This window comes from Mirounga angustirostris, unplaced genomic scaffold (assembly GCF_029215605.1).
Source record: "Mirounga angustirostris isolate CCGP_5_RB_7025 unplaced genomic scaffold, mMirAng1.0.hap1 SCAF_8, whole genome shotgun sequence".
Lineage (NCBI taxonomy): Eukaryota > Metazoa > Chordata > Mammalia > Carnivora > Phocidae > Mirounga > Mirounga angustirostris.
Window position 1 is genome coordinate 108255733 of NW_026991716.1, and position 19722 is coordinate 108275454.

Here is a 19722-nt window from a genome sequence, read left to right on the forward strand (position 1 = left end):
TCCAATCTAATGTACTTGTTTTAGAGTTTGGCAGTCTTCTTAAAACCACATTTCAAGTAAATGGCAGAATCAGGACAGGAATCTGATTCTTTTTACCTCAGTTATAATACATTTTCCTCTATACCAATATGTTCAAAATTTGGTTCATGAACTCCTAGTCTCTCGGGAGAGAATTCATTTGAAAAATCCAACTGAACATTTGCATTTTAAAGGTTCTGAGAAGTCTTATAGTAAAAAAAATGTTTTTGGATGACAGTTCCAAAAATTATTACCACAGAATAGTATTCACGTCATACATGTTTACATCCCAAAGAACACGACTGGAGAAATTCTGCACTACATACCTCTCCTTCCCTAGATTTTACTAGATTTGAAACTGAACGGTAGTAGAATCTTTCTTAAAAACCCACATTTCCATGGTTTACATAAAAATGGAGCTTGAGAAAATGTGATTTCAGTGATAGATCAGATGGACTCTTTATATACACATATTGTGTTTGCATGTTACAGAAGACATTATGCACATATGTCCAAATAAGTGTGAATTAAGTGTAATATACAAAGTGCTAACAATGTATTGTTTTAGTTTTACTCTCAGTTCACACTTGTTCATATCCTTCATGAGAAACTCAACGTGTATTTATTTTCTTCCTAAATATAGCATATGCATATGATTCACTGGAAATGTTGAATTAATTTTAGTAAAATAAGGATTTGTGAATACATTCTCACCCTATTTTCAGAGATAAAATGACTTTTCTGTGAAATGAGAATCAACTTGTTTTTCTTATAAAACACCTGTATCTTGGTGCATTTTGTTTTGATCAGAATGATAAAAGTAAAGAGGAATAAATAGCAAAATCTCCCAAAAATTACCACATAAGGTGCACCAAACCAAAACCATACTGTAAATCTTGGGAAAGAACCTGTTCTTGTAAGATTTGCAGACCAATTTTTCAAGATCAAAAGTGTTTATATAGGCTCATAAAATCTTGGAACTTTTCCCAGACTAAAGTTCCAACACTTCCAAGGTTGGCCCATCACTAATATTTACAATATTTTTGACATTTCATGGGATGGACTCAGGAGTCTTTGTGATAGGCAGGCTTCTTAATATAATGGAGTGCCAGAACAATTTGCTGTGTGAGTAAGGCAGTCAGATGGCACTGGTCTTTGGCAACAGGAAGGAAATGATTTGTAGGTACCATGAGCTTGTTGTACTTTGTCACTTTGTTAGTTGAGAAACATCACTGGGGACCCATTAGTACATAGAGGGCCATGCTGCTCACCTGACAGACACTCCTTTCAAGTCCTGTGTTGAGGTGATATTCTTTCCTATAGTATAACATTTCCTTATAGAAAACCTTTAGAAACAGGCTCTCAAGTATGCTGATTCTCTTCATCCTTCATAAGACCTAACAGGGTGCCTTACACTTAGTAGGCCTTTCTAATAAGAATTTTCAACAAATTCATGCATTTACCAAGTTGGAACATGTAAGATAAAGTAAATCCTGAGCTCTCTGGTAACATATCTCTAATGACCCATTTACCCACTGTGATTTATTTTTGTTTCCCAAAGTCTGGTCATTATGCTTCTAAAGGTTGCATAATTATTTCCTTTCACTGCCAACAGCAGTAATAGGATAAAGCCATATGTGCTCTTTTACCCACCAAATCAGGATTCTCCTCTAAAATCATCACTGTTACTTGCCGTTTTAGGACATCCATTTCCCTGGATTATGAGGGATCGTACCTGCAACATTTATGCTCAAGGTTCTCTAACCTCAGAAGTTTTCCTGTGTGATCAGGTGTAAGAAACTCTGTTAGGTACAGCAGAGACGGATGGGATAAGGATCCTGCTCTCAGAGAGCTTCAGTCTCATCGCAGAATCAAGACAAAGACCAATGCAGGCAGTAGCATTTAGCAATGACCAGTTAGTGGTACCTGAAAGCACTAGGATTGGACTAGATGCTCATATTGACCAAAAAAGAGGATGGATAATCATGTGTTTCTATCCACCCGTTACATAAAACAGGGAAAATAAACAAGAAGACTATCCTCATTCAGTCGAGGCTCAGCACCTGTCCCCCTGCTTCTTGCAACTCTGGCCTCACTGTCATTCTTCCTGAGGCACGTGTCTTTCTCCTCCGTCAACCTCAGCAGTGTCCAGGGCTTTACCCATTTCTTTTCCTATCCCAGCCTCACCTAACTCTTTATAGAAGCTTGGGCTTCCACTTCCCAGAGTTCCGCAGCAGCATTCAGAAGAGGCCAGTGTACTAGGAGAGTAGACGTGAGTGCACCCGTAACCCTAACCCTGCTGGGGTGCTCGTCCCCCAGTTGGTCGCCATGACTATTAATGTGGTTGATGATTTACAGCTTGCAGTCCTGTGACATGGGCTGAGGCTATCTGCAAGGCAGCTCCCAGGCAACCTGGTGACAGCTCTCAGCGGTGAGACATTGAAGGTGGCAACCCAGAGCTGCTCTTCTGGGAGTCCAGCCCTCGCAGAATATGTTCTGTGAGGCAAGGCTGCCAGTTGAAGGCGATAATTACAAGGGGCTGTCTAACTGCCATGACAATAGAAACTTAACCCAAGTGTTTTCAGGTAACTGCCAGCCCTGGGCCTGGCTGTCTTCCATGGGCCCCACAGCGCACGGCACTGTGTGAAGTGGATGTTTTACAGCAAGTTACAGCAACACAGCTGTTTGCACTAGAACTTCACCCAGGTATGCCAGGCAGCTGTGCCAAAGCACGCCTTCCTGTTTCATTAATTCAACAACAACACATATAAAGAAGCCATTTGACCATGACTGCTGGATTCAGTTGCCTGTTGAGAATTGGTTATTTAATTCAATTTAATAAAATGTTTCTGAGTACCAACTATGTGTTTGACCCCTGGAAATAAAGAAGGTACAGGCCATGACTCAAAGCCAGGGACATCACCCCAACCCTTAGGCAACATCTGATCTAGTATGGGGACACACACACACACACACACACACACACACACACCAATGTTATAATTCAATGATAGGTGCAAAATTAGAAATAAATATGAACAAAATGGTGATACAGAAAAGAGGATGGTTATTTCTGACTAGAGTAGTCAGGAATGGCTTCTCAAAGGTGATGCTATTTGAACTGGACTTTGTAGGATAAATAGCAATTCTCTAGGTAGAAAAGACAGAGGAAACATCATCCACTAAAGTATGAAATGTGACAAATGATGGGAGAGAAATGAATAGGTGCCATGTATTGAGGGTAAATCTTGAGCAGATGAGTTTGGGTCAGCAGTTCCTGCTTATAGAGCCTTGGGTGCGAAGCTCAGAATGGCTCCCCATGCAGCATTCCTGGGGAGCCGTTAAATGGTGTCATACAGGGTGTGACATGATCACGTTTGTTTTCTAAAATCTCACTCTAGCAGCCCCTTCAAGGAGGAGACTCAAGGAAGCTGACAGACTATTGCAATAGTCCAAGCAAGGGGAAGTGAGGGCCTGGCCTGAGGAAGGAAACATTCTGCTTGCTGGGCTCATAGAAATTGCCATGGTTCACCCATTCCTTCTGCAGCCAGAATTTTGGGTTTTGGTGTCATGATTTGTAGGTGAGTAAAGAGAATCATCATGTTCTTAGAAAGAAGTGCTAATAGAAGAATACTAAAATGATAGAATAATAGGACATTAAAACTGAAAAATATCCTGAGATCTATTCCAACTCCTTCATTTTACCTCTAAGTTAGTTGGCTATTTAATAGCAAATTTGAGGCTGGCAGCCAGGTCCCTAGCCAATGAGACACTGGCTTGTTTTATAGGATATTTTTACGGGTTGAACTGTATCTACAAAAAGACATGTTTAAGTCTTAACCCCTAGTACCCATGAATGTGACCTTATTTAGAACTAGAGTCTCTACAGATATAATCAAGATGAGGTCATCAGAGTGGGCCCTAATCCAATATGATGGGTGTCCTTACAAGAAGTAGGAGGTAGACACGTGAAGACAGAGGGACGCAGGGAGAATGCCATATGGACATGGAAACCGAGATTGAAGTTATTTGACTGCAAGTCAACAAAAGCCAAAGACTGATGGCGACCACTGCAAGTTAGGAATGAGCCATGAAGATTCTACCCAGAATCTCAGAGGGAACATGACCTTGCCAGCACTTTGATTTCAGACCTTAGCCTTAACAACAATGAGAGAATAAATTTCTCTTGTTTTAAGCTGCCTGTTTGTAGTACTTTGTATAGCAGTGCTAGAAAACTACTGCAGTTATTGTTCAAGTTTAAATGTTTTGTGTATGTATATCTCTGTGTGTGGAAAATCCCTCTCTGAAATAGCTTCAAAGAAATTGCCTAATGCAGAGCTACACTTAAAAAAAATAAATAAAACTCTCTAAGCATTACACACTGTAAATCAATTTGGTTCAATGGTAAATCTCATTTTCACACAATAAAATTTTAGCAACTAAAATTTAAGTACACCTTACAAAGCGTTTTCATCCACGATCTCATTTAATCTTCACATAAGTTCTGAGAGGTAGGAACAATGAGAAAGTGGTTGATTGTCCCAAAGCTACCAAGTGATGGAGCCGAAGTCAAATTACAAGATTCCCAGCTCCAAATCCTGTGTTCTTGCTTGCATTCTGCTCCATTAGTGGCTTGAACAGCTCCTCTCTGGGGAGAACTGATATAGGAAAGATGTTAGGGTTCGAAGCCAAGAAAGAATTCTTGAGACGTCTTTGGTGCAAAAAGGTGGTTTTATTAAAGCATGGGGACAGGACCCATGGGCAGAAAGACCTGCACTGGGGTCAGGAAGGGGTGGTCCATTATATACTTTCAAGTTGGCAGGGGGTTAGGGATAGTGTAAGCCTCCCAGGTATTTTGGAAACAAGGTCTCCTGGATCCTGAGGGGGCTAGCTATTGTTGGGAAAATGTCATTTATTACTGTTTAGTAAAAACTCAGTCATGAGATGCTTCAGATGAATATTGGTGGGTCATATGCTTGGAGGATGATTGCCACAGGTATCTTGGAGGGTAGAGATAAAGGAAGTTTCCAAAGGAATTTTTATAGGTCAAAGTAGACTTACAGGATCCTGGGGGTCATGGTAAGATTGTCTTTTGCCCTTAGCAAAGAACTAACATCCAGGCAGCTGAGTCCTTAGAGGAAGGTCACTCTGCCTATTTCAAGGACTTGTCAATGGGCTGTAGGTAGTGAGGAAATTTAATAATTTTTCTTCTGCCTTTGTTTCCCACATCAAGAACCATTCAGGATAAGCTGGGGCTATGGATAAGGAAGATCTCTGCACCAAGATTGCTTGCATATGTACTCAAGAAGAGTCGACCTGAGGTACTAGTGCAAGTGCCAACAAGCAGTTCTATTTCTAGGAAAGAAATGTGAGTGACATAATGTAATACTGTAAACAGTCTAACTTCATCCCAACAAACATTTATATTCAGAGTGTTAGGAAGTAGAGAAAAAGCCTATAGGATGACACGGTGTTTGTTGCATCTCCTCCTTAGCTGTATCCTGAGTCCCAAGAAATAAGCTTTCCTTATAAAAAGGACACTTACAGCCTTGGAAACCAGAACCAATTCTGCTTCTCTTAGACAAACTAAGTCTACTCTTGTCTCAAGCATCATACTATAACTCTCTATCTCAATTCTCACCGTGAGATTTTTTATGGTTGGCAAGAAAAATCATGTCTTGGTCAAGTGACACAGTTCAGGTTATGATTTGGAGTTTTTGTTCACTTATTTGTTTTTGAGACACTGGACATCTTATGTATTTGCAGGGAGACAAATAAGTGACCAACAGTTAAACTTCTGGAAAATGGATGTGATGTGTGGACCCCAAGATGTCATTTATCAGAAATTGGCTAACAGTATTATGTCAATTACAGCCATCCTGCATCTGGCCTCATGTGGAAGGAGGAGACGGAGAAAAGGAAGAGGAAGGAAGCCTCTTCACTTGTATAAGTCAATAAAAGACAACAGTTTTCTAATAGCAACCCTGTGGCTCTTTATTTAAGTAGCAGCAAAGTGACATCGGTCTCAGCCAGGAGGAAACCTTTGCGCAGCACCCGCGACGTACCGCATTCTAAGAACTCACAATGCTTAGGGTCATTCTCTACTTGTTTTGTGTCCTAAAAGTTCTTAAAAGTCAAGGATAGTGACTCAAAAGTAAACCTCGGCCTTTCATCTTTCTGACTGGGCTGAAGGCAACTTCATGACCAATCCCTCATCCAGATCATAAGCATATGTAATGTTGGTCTCAGGACAGATACCAGAAACACAGCCAGTAATGTCAGTCTCCACATCTGAGTTAAAGTCCTCCACTGGGGCTGGGACTCTGGGTGTGTGCACGGGCTCCGTGTGCAGTCTATAAACAGCTTAAGTTACAGCTTTGAGTGGACTACCACATGCTCACACAGCCTCACATAGCCCCTCATCCACTCACACTCTTCACAAAAGTCAGGCCAACTATGTTACACTATAATCCAGAGAAACATTCGAATTCTTCAGTTATACTGGAATGTCATGTAGCCTTCGTTATTTTAAAGATTTTATTTATTTATTTGAGAGAGAGAGAATGAGAGGCAGAGAGCACAAGAGGGAAGAGGGTCAGAAGGAGAAGCAGACCCCCCGCCGAGCAGGGAGCCTGATGTGGGACTCGATCCCGGGACTCGATCGTGGGACTCGATCCCGGGACTCCAGGATCGTGACCTGAGCTGAAGGCAGTTGCTTAACCAACTGAGCCACCCAGGCGCCCCGCCTTTGTTATTTTAAACAAAGAAGTCACAAGCTGCATATTGGAGGTCTTTTTCCTTCTTTTTTTTCCCTTTGTAACAGAATTTTCATTTTAATATTTATTATAATAGGACTTGGATTTGCCCTATAGCTTTTGAAGTAAAAATTGCCATTCCCCACCCAATATCCCCACATGCTTGCAAATGTTTATAAAGATTTTACTCAAAAGTTCCAAAGGAGGATGAGAAGAGTTTCCTGTGGATAATTGAGACTCAACAACTAAACCCAGCAGGTTTCACGCGGAAAGATTCTTGAAGGCTTCAAGAGTTAAAACACCAGGACCCCCAGCTCCACTTCTTTCCATCTGTCCCCACTTTCCAGATCAGAAACTCAGAGCCCCTCACCACGCTCAGGGCTGGAAGGAGCTGTCCCGGGACGCCTGCCCACAGCAGCCCCAGCAGCACCACACACAGCTTTGGACTTCTCGCCCCCCATTAGTTGCTTTGCCCAGATTTCCAGGAGAAGGGCAAGCCTGCCTGCCTCCCCGCGCTGCCCCAGGGCCGTGGGTGACCTCCCAGAAGCACAAAGCGACTTGGCAGGGCAGTTGCTGTGAGGTCCAGGACTCCCCCAGCACTGAAGCGGTTAACTTGTAGGAAGACCCAGAGAAAGAAAAACAGACTAAGAACTGCCTTGTGGGGAGGAGGGCTAGAAAACGAGGCTGTTGCTGTTGTTTTCATTGTGTGCACTCTAATCAGGGAGGGTAAGAACAATGATGCATGTAATGCTGATTTTGGAACGTGTCCATGCAGCTTTTCCCAGGCTAGACAGCCTTGGGAACCAGTGATAGAGTGGCACACCAGGGGCACAGCCTCCATCACCAAGCCCAGGGCAGGGCAGCCTTTTCTGTGGATAAAATATGTGAGGGATGACAAGAATCTTCCCAGCATGGGAAGTGGCAGGAACGACAAAAAAAAAAAAAAAAAAAAAAAAAACACAACAGGGGAAACCTGTGAGGGTTTTGCCTCTCGAAGTCCGGCCAGGCTGCGGGGACGTGATCATCGAAAGATTGGAGACTTCTCCTTCTACCCAGCCCATTCCATTTTTCTTTTTTGTTTGTTTGTTACTTTTTTTGCATTCAACTTGCCCTCCCTTTCTTCCCCACTCCCCTCCCCCCAACTCCCTCCACCACACTTTGAAGCCTAGATGAAAGGCCTGTGTTGTGGCTGCTGGCCCAAGCAAGCGCAGGGGGACGGCTGAAGTGTGCTTTAGTTTAAGATGCTGTACTTTTCTCCCAAGGAAAAGGGGGAAAATCAGCTTGAAACAATACATTGCTTTTTGCTGGAGAGCAGACTTTATGTATCTAGGACTCCAACATGGTCCTAATTTTTCAAAGCTTTTGTCTTCAAGGATAAGGGAATAGCTAAAATGTGGCATCCTCCCTCAAAGTGAATGCATATAACTGCAAGGGCTTTGGAGTGGTATTGTTTAATAAAATAAAACAAGAAAGAGGCAAAAATCAGGCACATGAGCTTTTTGGTATTGCAAAACCGCACATCGTAACTTTCTCAAGTGTTGACGAACAGCTCCTTTATGTTGAAGTAGCACATTTTCAAGCTAGGCTCTACTAAATAATTTTGAAGGCATGACTTTCATAATTTACTTAGTTATTAGCTTACTAGATTTAGCAAATAAAGATTCAGGACACCCACTTAAATCTGAATTTCAGCTAAACAATGATAAATTTTTAGTATAAATATATGCCATGCAGTCTTTGGGATTAAACTTATGCTAAGAATGTACTTGCTGTTTATCTGAAATTCAAATTTAACTGGGTGTTCTATATTATATCTGACAACTGTACTCATCATGACAGTTTTTAAATCAACTCAGCCTCTTAAAATTATGTTAAAATGTTTTTTAGGAGCCCTGTTACAACATGAATTTGAGATTCACCAATTTGCACATAGGAATATTCAAAATATTATTGTCACTACAACACAGACTGCCTACAGTAAGGCCTTTCCATGCCCCTGCCCACCCACCCCCTAAAAACACGCACATATACACAGCACCCCTCACTCCCCCACTCTCACCGGTCCCCCCCCCCCCCACACTCACATACCCCATAGGGGTTTTAAAAGGATTTTATGTATGTATTTTCCTTCAAAGGAAGGATTGGCTAATACGTTACTTAGAGCAATAGGTCAGTATTTATAATCAACTCCTAGCACGGAAAGTGCATATAGCTCCCACTTGGCCATTACTTAAAACTGCAGCTGCTTTGTCAAATAGCAATAGCTCATGAGATCTAAATGAGGCATAATTATTTTTGGTTAAAAATTTTTCCTCAATTTATCTACTTAATGCCCTGAAACGTGGCTTTATTATTTTATGTTTACTTAAAAAAAAAAACAAACAACAACCCATGTGCTCATAGACATGAAGTCAACCCAAAGGAACTATTGGAAAGCTCCACTGACCTGTCCTGTATGCTATGTCTGCAAACACCTCGTGTCCACTCTTGTTCCTGTGATCTCGTGTTCACTTGAACTTGGACAAAGTTGAAGCCCTGGTATTTTTGCCTCTCATAGCTGCTATCTCTGAACATGACCTGTGAGATTGGTGAGCTTCCAACACATTAGGACTGAAGAGGGGGCTAAAGAAAGATTAAGAATGTGTGGAAGACAGTGCTAGGGGAGAAGATTCAGAGTAGATTGAAGTCTCCATATATGTGAAATTTAGATTGTGCATTTAGGGGCTCCTGGGTGGCTCAGTCTATTGAGCAGCTGACTCTAGATTCTTGATTTTGGCTCAGGTCACGATCTCAGGGTTCTGGGATCAAGCCTTGCCCTGCCACCCACCTGGCTCCATGCTCAGTGGGGAGTCTGCTTAAGGATTCTCTTTCTCCCTTTCCCTCTACCCCTTCCCCCTCCCCTCCTTGCACACATGCACACTCTCTCTCTCAAATAAATAAACCTTTAAAAATAAATAAATAAATTGTTCATTTAAAACTATTGCCTTTTAAGTGAATGTTGAAATATGCATTTAAACCTGTATCTGGAAGATTGTAGAGTATCATCTAGAGATTCACACCTCTTTTAAAAACCATTTTCCTCCCTACCAAAACTATTTTTTTGATTAGGCAAAAGATTACCTTGTTAGGAACGTGTTTCCTTTTCATCAGTTTTTTCAGTGTAAGCTCACTTCTGCTTCCTCTTACATCAGCACCAGAAAACGAATTATTAGAAAATCTTTGAACGCCAGTCTACTTTTCAAGAAAACTAACAAGTTTTCAATTTGAGGAGATACTTGAGCCTACATACCTTTTACACAAACGTCAATAGTGTTCATGAGGTTTCATCATCCAATTTTCCAAACATAGTCAAGGCGACCTCTTTGAGTTTGAAAATTTCTCTATAAGAAGAAGAATGGGAAAAAATACAGTTAGTCACCTCCTTACCCCACTATTTACCACTCATCTGTGCTCATTCTCATCTCCACCCCTCTGCTTATACAGTATGATAACACATTTCCCAAACAAATCCATGTCAATGTTTAGCTGGTGAAGTAGCATGATGACAAAAGAGTCTGGAGAACTTGGTCTAATTTCAGCTCTGATACTAATAACTCTATAAAGTTGGACAAGTCTATTCTCCATCCCCAGCCAAAAGACTGAGAAATAACAAGACACTAAATTTCTTCAAAGAACAAGAATGTAAAACCAGATGCTCAAAAATGTCTTCTTTTTTTTTTTAAAGATTTGCTTATTTTTTTAGAGAGAGAGAGAGCACAAGCAGGCTAAGGGGAAGATGGAGAGAGAGAAAAAGAATCCCAAGCAGACTCCCCAGTGGAGGGCTCAATCTCCTGACCCTGAGATCATGACCTGAGCTAAAACCAAGAGTCAGATGCTTAACCAACTGGAGCCACGTAGGCACCCTTCAAAAATGTCTTCTTATTCTGAAATTCTGATTCTATATCCATTTCCATTAATAAAGCCTACTTTCTCCTTTATGTATCAGAAGTCAATGAACATGCCAGTTAGTTGCACTTAATTAAACATATTTTTATGGATTTAGTTTAACTTTTTTTTATGGTTATGGCTTATTTTTGGAAAACTTACACCCAAACAGGATACACTTTTGAAAAGAATCACAAAGAAGCACATGTAGAGGACTGAAATTGTCAACTCTTACATCTACAAATCCTCTACTTCGGGGAATTAGAATTTGTAAAATATTGTATTTTGGCCACTGATTTTTCAAATAAGGATAATGCAGGCATATAAATGCGTATCTATTTGTTCAGATGGTGTGCCCATTTGTGGGCATCACAAATTTGAGGATTTTAGCTACACTGGAGTACAGACAGACATCCAGAGAAACCAAATTTTTAAGAGAGCGAATGACACTCTCATTGCTTTCAGAAGACTAATCAAATATAAAAGGACTTGGATCAATTACAGGATTGATATGGCATGTGGCAGATGCTGTTCTTTTAGGAAAAAATGCAAAATATGGAGACCAGGAACCAGGAACCAATCAAGGGAATATCTGAAAAATGAAACAAACATCCAGTTTGCTGATCAGAACCAGGACCCAAGGATTATTGTGAAGGGATCATTGAAATCATCGGTCGGGTCTAGGGAGAGTAAAATTGACAACCTGGATAAAGGGATAGAGGAAGAAACTGTATAACAAAAGCATTCTGAGGGAGCTGTTAAAGCCCTGATGTCCTTTCTCCAGGACCACAAGCCTCCAGGACTAGCTTGCTTCTCCCTGCAGGTCTGTGGCGAATGGCATCAGCCAGGTTCCTGTCAGCTCTTCCCAAATTTAGACTTCAGCGATCCCGAGGCAGAGTGACATCCACATAGGGAATTGATTGCTTCCTCTGGTCCTGTAGATCTGCTCCTTTCCTGACATATCATTCCAAAGGTCTTTTATAATAAGGTCACTTAAATATCACATACCAAGTTATGATGCATGACTTCACTGCTTCCAGAACTTCATTGGGATTAAAGCTTCTACCTATTTATGTATTTTACCTAAATATATGTTTGGGGGAATAAAACAAGTTTTTATATAGCACATGCAGTTTAATTTATGCTTGTTTTGTTATTTTGTTCATTATTTTAAGACTTAATCATGTCCTTGAGGCCCCTGGCTGGCTCAGTTGGTGGAGCATGCAATTCTTCATCTTGGGGTTGTGAGTTCAAGCCCCGCATTGGGTGTGGAGATTACTTTAGAATAAAACTTTAAAAAAAAAAAAAAGAATTAATCATGTCCTCTAAAATATAAATATAAACCAAGGGCCTGTTTATAACTGGCTCTCTCTCCAACATGAAGTTTCCTACACTGAAAGCTAAAACTACTTTTCATATATCCTTCTTTAATTGGGCTGAATTATTATTCAAGTTGGCTTCCTGTTGCCAATCATCTCTCAATATACAGAAAATGCAGTCAACATTTCACCTAAGTTGGCTATAAAAAGTCCATTTATGGGGCCCACTTCCGCACTCATTTCCACGTTAGAAACTTAGAACTCTGTTTTAAAGACACATGAAAAAGTGCTCAACATCGCTCGGCATCAGGGAAATCCAAATCAAAACCTCAATGAGATACCACCTCACACCAGTCAGAATGGCTAAAATTAACAAGTCAGGAAACAACAGATGTTGGCGAGGATGCGGAGAAAGGGGAACCCTCCTACACTGTTGGTGGGAATGCAAGCTGGTGCAGCCACTCTGGAAAACAGTACGGAGGTTCCTCAAAAAGCTGAAAATAGAGCTACCGTATGACCCAGCAATTGCACTACTGGGTATTTACCCCAAAGATACAAATGTAGTGATCCGAAAGGCTACGTGCACCCCAATGTTTATAGCAGCAATGTCCACAGTAGCCAATCTATGGAAAGAGCCAGATGTTCATCAACAGATGAATGGATAAATAAGATGTGGTATACATATACAATGGAATATTACGCAGCCATCAAAAAAAAACCCCGAAATCTTGCCATTTGCGACGACGTGGATGGAACTGAAGGGTATTATGCTAAGCAAAATAAGTCAATCAGAGAAGGACATGTATCATATGATCTCACTGATATGAGGAATTCTTAATCTCAGGAAACAAACTGAGGGTTGCTGGAGTGGTGGGGGGTGGGAGGGATGGGGTGGCTGGGTGATGGACACTGGGGAGGGTATGTGCTAAGGTGAGTGCTGTGAATTGTGTAAGACTGCTGAATCACAGACCTGTACCTCTGAAACAAATAATACATTATATGTTAAAAAAAAAAAGAAGATAGTAGGAAGGGAAAAATGAAGGGGGAGGGAATTGGAGGGGGAGATGAACCGTGAGAGATGATGGACTCTGAGAAACAAACTAAGGGTTCTAGACAGGAGGGGGTGGGGGAGGGGTTAGCCTGGTGATGGGTATTAAAGAGGGCACACATTTAATGGAGCACTGGGTGTTATACACAAACAATGAATCATGGAACACTACATCAAAAACTAATGATGTAATGTATGGTGATTAACATAATATAATAAAATTTAAAATAAAGAAAGAAAAAAAAAAGAACTCTGTTTTAAAAGGAGTGAATAGGGGATTCCCTAAAGTTTGCCCAGGCCCCACCTTAGCCAGGTAGGAGGACAGCAGAAGTGAGTTGGCCCCCCAGAAGTTTATAATAGGGAGCTTCACAGCCCCTCTCCTAAAAAGGTTATTGAATACCCTCGGCTACCTGACCCCAACTCAGGTGAAAAAATTCCCTTTTTGTCCGAGAAACTGAAAGTCTCTGTCCTCATGTTGACTGTAACATGGACATGCCAGATGCTTTATCCCACCCTTCTTCTACTTGCAGGCAAGAATTGGAAGGACTTGGAGATTCTGGGGGCACACAAGCCACCAGCACAGTCCTCTTCCACCTGTGAGGGTAAGAGGCATAGAGGTGTTGTGTCTAGCTTGCCTCCTTCTCAGACTATAATCCCAGCAAAGCAAGAATTTGTTTACTTACTTAACAATTATTTAACAACTATGACATGAGTACATGTTATGTGCCAGAAACCATGCCAGACAGATCCAATGGTGAGCAAATCAAGTGTGGTCCGTGCCATCAAGAAGTCTGCAGCCCAGTGAGAGAGCTGGCCACTAGTCAACTGATCGTTGAAATACAAGGACAATTTAAAACTGGCAAGTGTTGTGAAGGGATGTTATAGATTGTCATGGGGATGTAAGGATTTCTAAATACATGTCTCGCAAGTGCTCTCATATAGTGCATAGCACAGATTTGCAGGGGGGCATAACCTGAGTGCATAATGCACATCAATTCATTGAGAAAAGCTTCCCCAATATGCTCTTCTTTAATTTGGTAAAGATTATGTACTCACTATTTATAAACTTCTATTACATCCAGTAATACAATATCAATTTATTTCATTTCTATATGTAAGAGGAATTACATATTACATACAGGAATTTTGTACGGTATTAATTTCTGTCTAATCTGACCTTATCAGCTCCCACAAACAATGATGTCCACATTATAACAGCTTTGTCTATTCCAAGTTCTGAAATACACTTCACTGGAAGGCTACCTTCAGCTTTAGGAAGGTAACTTTGCCTTCTTTATTTGTATCTGAATGGGATGACTGAGTACAAATATTCTAAATGGTCATTTTTCAATGTCTGTACATGAAATAATACACGCTTGTAAAATTTGTAAACTAGTAGATTTTTTCAATCAGTTTAAAAACTAATTAGAAGAAAAAAAGTACTCATTCACTCCATAAGATAAAAGATCCAAAGTAACAAATTTTGGAAATCCATGTATGTAAATAAACAAAACTTTTCTCTCTTTACCAATTGGAAAAAAAATGGGTGATAATAGATGTCAAAATATTTGATTTGTCAAGAGATTATAGAAGCTTCCCATGACCCTAAAGCCCTCAGTCTTCATTTCATATCTTTTTAAAGCTGTAAATGAATTCAGGCACACCATCTTCCCATGCGTATCATTTATTTTTTCCGAATTCTAGCACAAAGCTTTCACAACTATAAACAATTATTGCTGCTGCCAGTAATAACAATAATAAGCTCTGTCACTTACTGGCTGTGTGATCTTGGGCAGATAACTTATTTTTCTCATCTGTAAAATGAGTAAATTAAGACCTCTCTTAGAAAATTATGTCAAGATTAAAGATAACATAAAAAAGTGTTGGGGACTTACAAATACTCTATGAATTGCCAGGGGATTATGGTGATTATTATAAGATTCTGGTCATCTAATTCAGCATCCAAACAACAGAAAAAAAAAAAAAAAAAAAACAGAGAATCCCATATGTAAATCATATCATGAAAATAAGAAGCTTCAACAAAATAATCCCTTTTCATAAAGTGAGTAGAGCCTTCAATCGTGTAGTTAGCAAAGTTAAAAAAATTCCTACATGAAGCTGCCCCGTTCAGGTAGAATGAAAGGGCTGGGCTCTGGGAATGAGACAAAAGGAAACAAACTGAAAATTGCAACTGGAAAGATCTCTGGATGTGAGACTGAATCAGAGTCAGAGGATAAAACAAAACTAAGGCATCTCCTTGGGCGGTTCAGTAAGTGGAAGTTCTGGGTTTGGTTAGCTGACAGCCCACCAGAAGAATCAGGAAGAACTAGGGAATCCATAAAGGCCCCACTGACCCCCTGGCAATGGTCCATTAAGCCTAAAAATGAAATTAAGCTCAAATTAAAAGAACTAGTATTATACGCCACAGTACTGTACGGGGTATCATTCAATCCAATAGAATAATCTTTTCTCAGAGTTGCTGCTACCAACTTGCACATGAAGAAAGAGGGCAGAACTACTATGACAGGTTTAATATATTATTCATATTCACTTTTCAAATGCCATTTATCCCAAGGGACATTGTGCTTTGTAAGATAATTTGGTTTGGGTTGCCAATTGGTCTGAACTTCTTAAAGTTATTTTCAGAAACCACGGTTCTGCCCTTTGGCAATATAACTGACCGACACATTCTGCATTTGGTAAACAGACACCAGTTCCTTTAAAATTGTTTATTTATTCTTAAAATTATCTACAAAGACAGTCCACTGGAAATATTAAACTGGTACTCCAAGCAGATCGCCAATAATTTAGAAGCAAATGCTTCCTGGTTTAACCACTTGGGGGAAACTACCAAATTTTCATTCTCTAAAAAAACTTTGAAAGTACTTCTGTTGTAAATTGTATAGCATATGCTATGCATACAGAACTCTTTAAATAGGATTAGGTCTTAATGTTAAAAAGTATTTGACTCTGTGTAGCACGGTTTCCAAATGTGCGACAGAGACACGTGGACTGGTCCTCACCACCACCAAATGCTTAAGAAGTATCCATCAAGCACTTGAATCTCAACTGGATGTCTTGGATTTACATATTATAATGTGTCTTGTGTTCTCAAGGAACCTCCCTTTTCTGAGGAATTTACAAGTTCACAAGGAAACATTATCAAAATTCAAAAGTATATATATTATGTATATGCATATATAATGAGTATGTGTGTGTGTGTCTCAAAAGTCAATACTAAGAAAACAATCTAATTTTTTATTTTATTTTATTTTATTTTTTAAAGATTTTATTTATTTATTTGAGACAGAGAGAATGAGAGAGAGAGAGAGCACATGAGAGGGGGGAGGGTCAGAGGGAGAAGCAGGCTCCCTGCCGAGCAGAGAGCCCGATGCGGGACTCGATCCAGGGACTCCAGGATCATGACCTGAGTCGAAGGCAGTCGCCTAACCAACTGAGCCACCCAGGCGCCCCAACAATCTAATTTTTTAAATGGGCAAAAGATCAGAATAGACATTTCACTAAAGATTTATAAATAGCAAATAAGCAGAAGAAAAGATGCTTAACACCATTAGTCTTTAAGGAAATGCAAATTAAAACCATTACTGAGGTACTGCTGTGCACCTATCAGAAGAGCTAAAATTAGGAGCACCTGGGTGGCTCAGGTGGTTAAGCTTCTGACTCTTGGTTTCACCTCAGGTCATCATCTCAGGGTCATGAGACCAAGCACTGTCTCAGGCTCTGAGCTGGGCGTGAGTCTGCTTAAGATTCTGTGTCCCTCTCCCTCTGCCCCTCCCTCCACTGCTCACGCTCTCTCTCAAAAAAAATTAAATTAAATTAAATTAAAAATAAAAGAGCTAAAATTACAAAAACTGATTATACCAAGTATGCGTGAGGATGTGGAGGAACTGGAACTCTCATACACCTGTGTTGGTGAGAATGGAAAGTGGTACAACCACTTTGGAAAATGAGGGCTCTTAATAAATCCAAGAGAATAAGTCTGGGAGGAATATTGAAGGTATACAGTTACACAGTTATAGGGCAGTCACAGAAAACTTCTAGGGAGAACCATTTACATCCTAGTCTGCGTTCATGGTTTGCCCCCAGAAATGCAAAAGCATAATCTGGGTGGCCTTCTGTGGCAATTCTTACTAAGGAAGTTGGTTTTGAGATGAAGAAAAGGATGTGGCTGGCGGTGGCGGAAGGGGCTGGTGAGAATTATATATCTGAAAACTGAGTAAGAAAGGCCATTCTTGAGGGCAAGAAATCAGTTTTGCCCACTGACTGCTGTATAAAAATCTAGAAATGAAAAGGGGGACATGTGTGATTCACTAGGCAGGTCCCAGTGATATTTGCCAAAACTGGTGATAAGGAATGGAAAAACTCAGTCAACAATACAAACTAACATTGGGCTTTAAATAGAGAAAAATGAGGTCAAGTAAGTAAAATTGCTATAATGGGCAGTTTTTCTCTTAAACAACATTGCCCTTCAGAAGAAACTGAGAGCCATATAAAAAAAAATGGCAAAACTTTCGTAGGGACAGGGAGAGGGTTGGTGTACATGGAGAGATCCTGTTGTGGGTTTCTTCAAGAGAAGGCAGGTGGGAGAAGGACTAGGAGAAACCAAGAGGATGGAGCATCTGTCTGCTATATGTTGATTTACTGTAAAGAGAAAGCTCACAATTAATAGGGGAGTAGTAATAGCTGCTCCTTGTTGATACTTCATTAAATGCAAGCCTCCCTACTCAGTGTTAAACAGTCTACGTATGTAATTTAATCTTTACAGCAACCAAATGATATAAATATTGTCCCCATTTGATAGATGAGGACACTGACGACTAGAGAATAAAGAACTAGCCTGTTCTAGCTTTATTCTCTAGAGGTAGGACTTTAACTCAGGTCTTTCTTAATCTGTCATTTATCCAAAACTGGACTAAGAATATAAAGCTCCATTCTACAAAAACAGGAACGAATATGATGCCCAAACTCCTACTAGCAATTCATGTCACCAGTTAACAGAAAATGAGTCTGAGAGGGGAAAAGAGAGAAGACTAAAATGTGCTCCAGGGGTGAGGGGGTTACCCCTTCTCAGTGTTTTTTATTCCCGTGGGGCTCACCCCAATGTATTAAAAGTAGCTCTGTAATTTTTTAAAAAGTGGGCAACACCTGGTTAGCCATCTCCAGTCAGCAACCCAGTCCCACCTCACAGTCCTCCAGGGCCATTCCCAGACCCGGGGTCAGTTCTTTCCTGTTGAATCTGCCCTCCAGATGGATTTGTAGACCTTTCTAAATAAGAAAGCAGCTTCTTCTCTTTTTAAACCTCAAATTGCACTTTTGAAATGAAGTTTGATTTTCCCAGAAATCCTGGAAATTATGCATGGATGGGAAGGAATGACAAGAAAAAATTTTACTTTACAAAAAATGTATACTTTACACTGCCTCTCAGCTTGGGTCTCACGTTAGAATCACCTGAAACAGCAGCACCAGCCTCTCACCCTAGAGCAGTGAAATCAGAATTTTTGAGTGACAAGCCTGGTCAGCCCCATATTTTAAAAAATAACCTCCTACCTCAGGTATTTCTCATTGCAGCCAGGTTTGAGCACAGAGTTGGGAACAGACTCCTATTAATCAAGATCAGAAATTATTTTTTTTTAAAGAAATGTTGCTTCTCCCTTGCATTCTATATTATCCCACAAACCATGGGAACATTAAAAAGCTGTGTGATGCCCTCATCTTTGTCTTTGAACCCTTGGAACTGCCTCGTCCTTCTGTGTCTAAACGTCTCACTCAAGGGGAGACTAACTTCTCCCAGTTCTTGCATACGGCCTACCTAAAGAAATGAAATGGGACACTGGATCCCAATTCAAGTTCCCTGTCTTGGGAATAGGGAACAGAGGCCCACGTAGGTAGTGGGAGTGGGTAAGCTGTACCAAAAGTAGGCCAAGTGACAATTTCTCAGCTGTTTGGTTTTTCCATTAGGGTCTTTTATAAAAGCTCAGAAAGGAAACATACATGTTATTCAAGTTTCCAGAGGTAAGTCAAACCACTGGAAGGTCCTTCCACTTGAAATTTATCAGAAAGGAAAAAATACGTATGTCAGGAAATACTTGACATCAATCAATTGTAAAAATGATTGGAGGTCTTGCTTTCTCCATCTCTCACACCCCCAGGCACCCACATTGCATACTTCACAGGAGGTATCTGGGTGCCATGGGACAAGGTAACAATCAGAACATTGATTTAACTCCAAGCTCATGCACCAATAACTATGCCACCAGGGGCAAGTCATTGTCCACAGTGATCTGTAGAATGGGGGAGAAAGAATACAAATGCTACCTACTTCTGGACACCAAGACAAAGGGAGAAATAGCACATATGAAAGCATTTTATATGGAAGTCCTATATATATAAATTGTTTTCATTATTTTTCTCATTTGCATTACATGAGTTTTAGCACCCTGCCTGTAGTCAGAAATGAGGCTAAACCTCTCGCTAACCTCAGACTAATTGGAACCAACCTTCGACAGCTTCCCATTGACTTGCTTCCATGTGCTATGGAGTCCTCAGACTTACCTCGTTACCCCCCAGGCTGATGGAATGGCTGAAATAAAGTGTGGGCGATCTTGTTTTCCACCTGGTATGTTGGATTGATTCAGTA

At 40.5% G+C, this 19722-nt stretch overlaps 1 long non-coding RNA gene across 1 annotated transcript in view; it reads right to left on the reverse strand.

The window, feature by feature from the left end:
* Nucleotides 1-19722, reverse strand: part of LOC135365612 (uncharacterized) — a 224384-nt gene that overhangs the window by 81748 nt on the left and 122914 nt on the right. The window contains exon 5 of the long non-coding RNA XR_010413756.1: nt 10063-10153. This is a non-coding gene — a long non-coding RNA (uncharacterized LOC135365612). The remainder of the gene's footprint in view (nt 1-10062; nt 10154-19722) is intronic.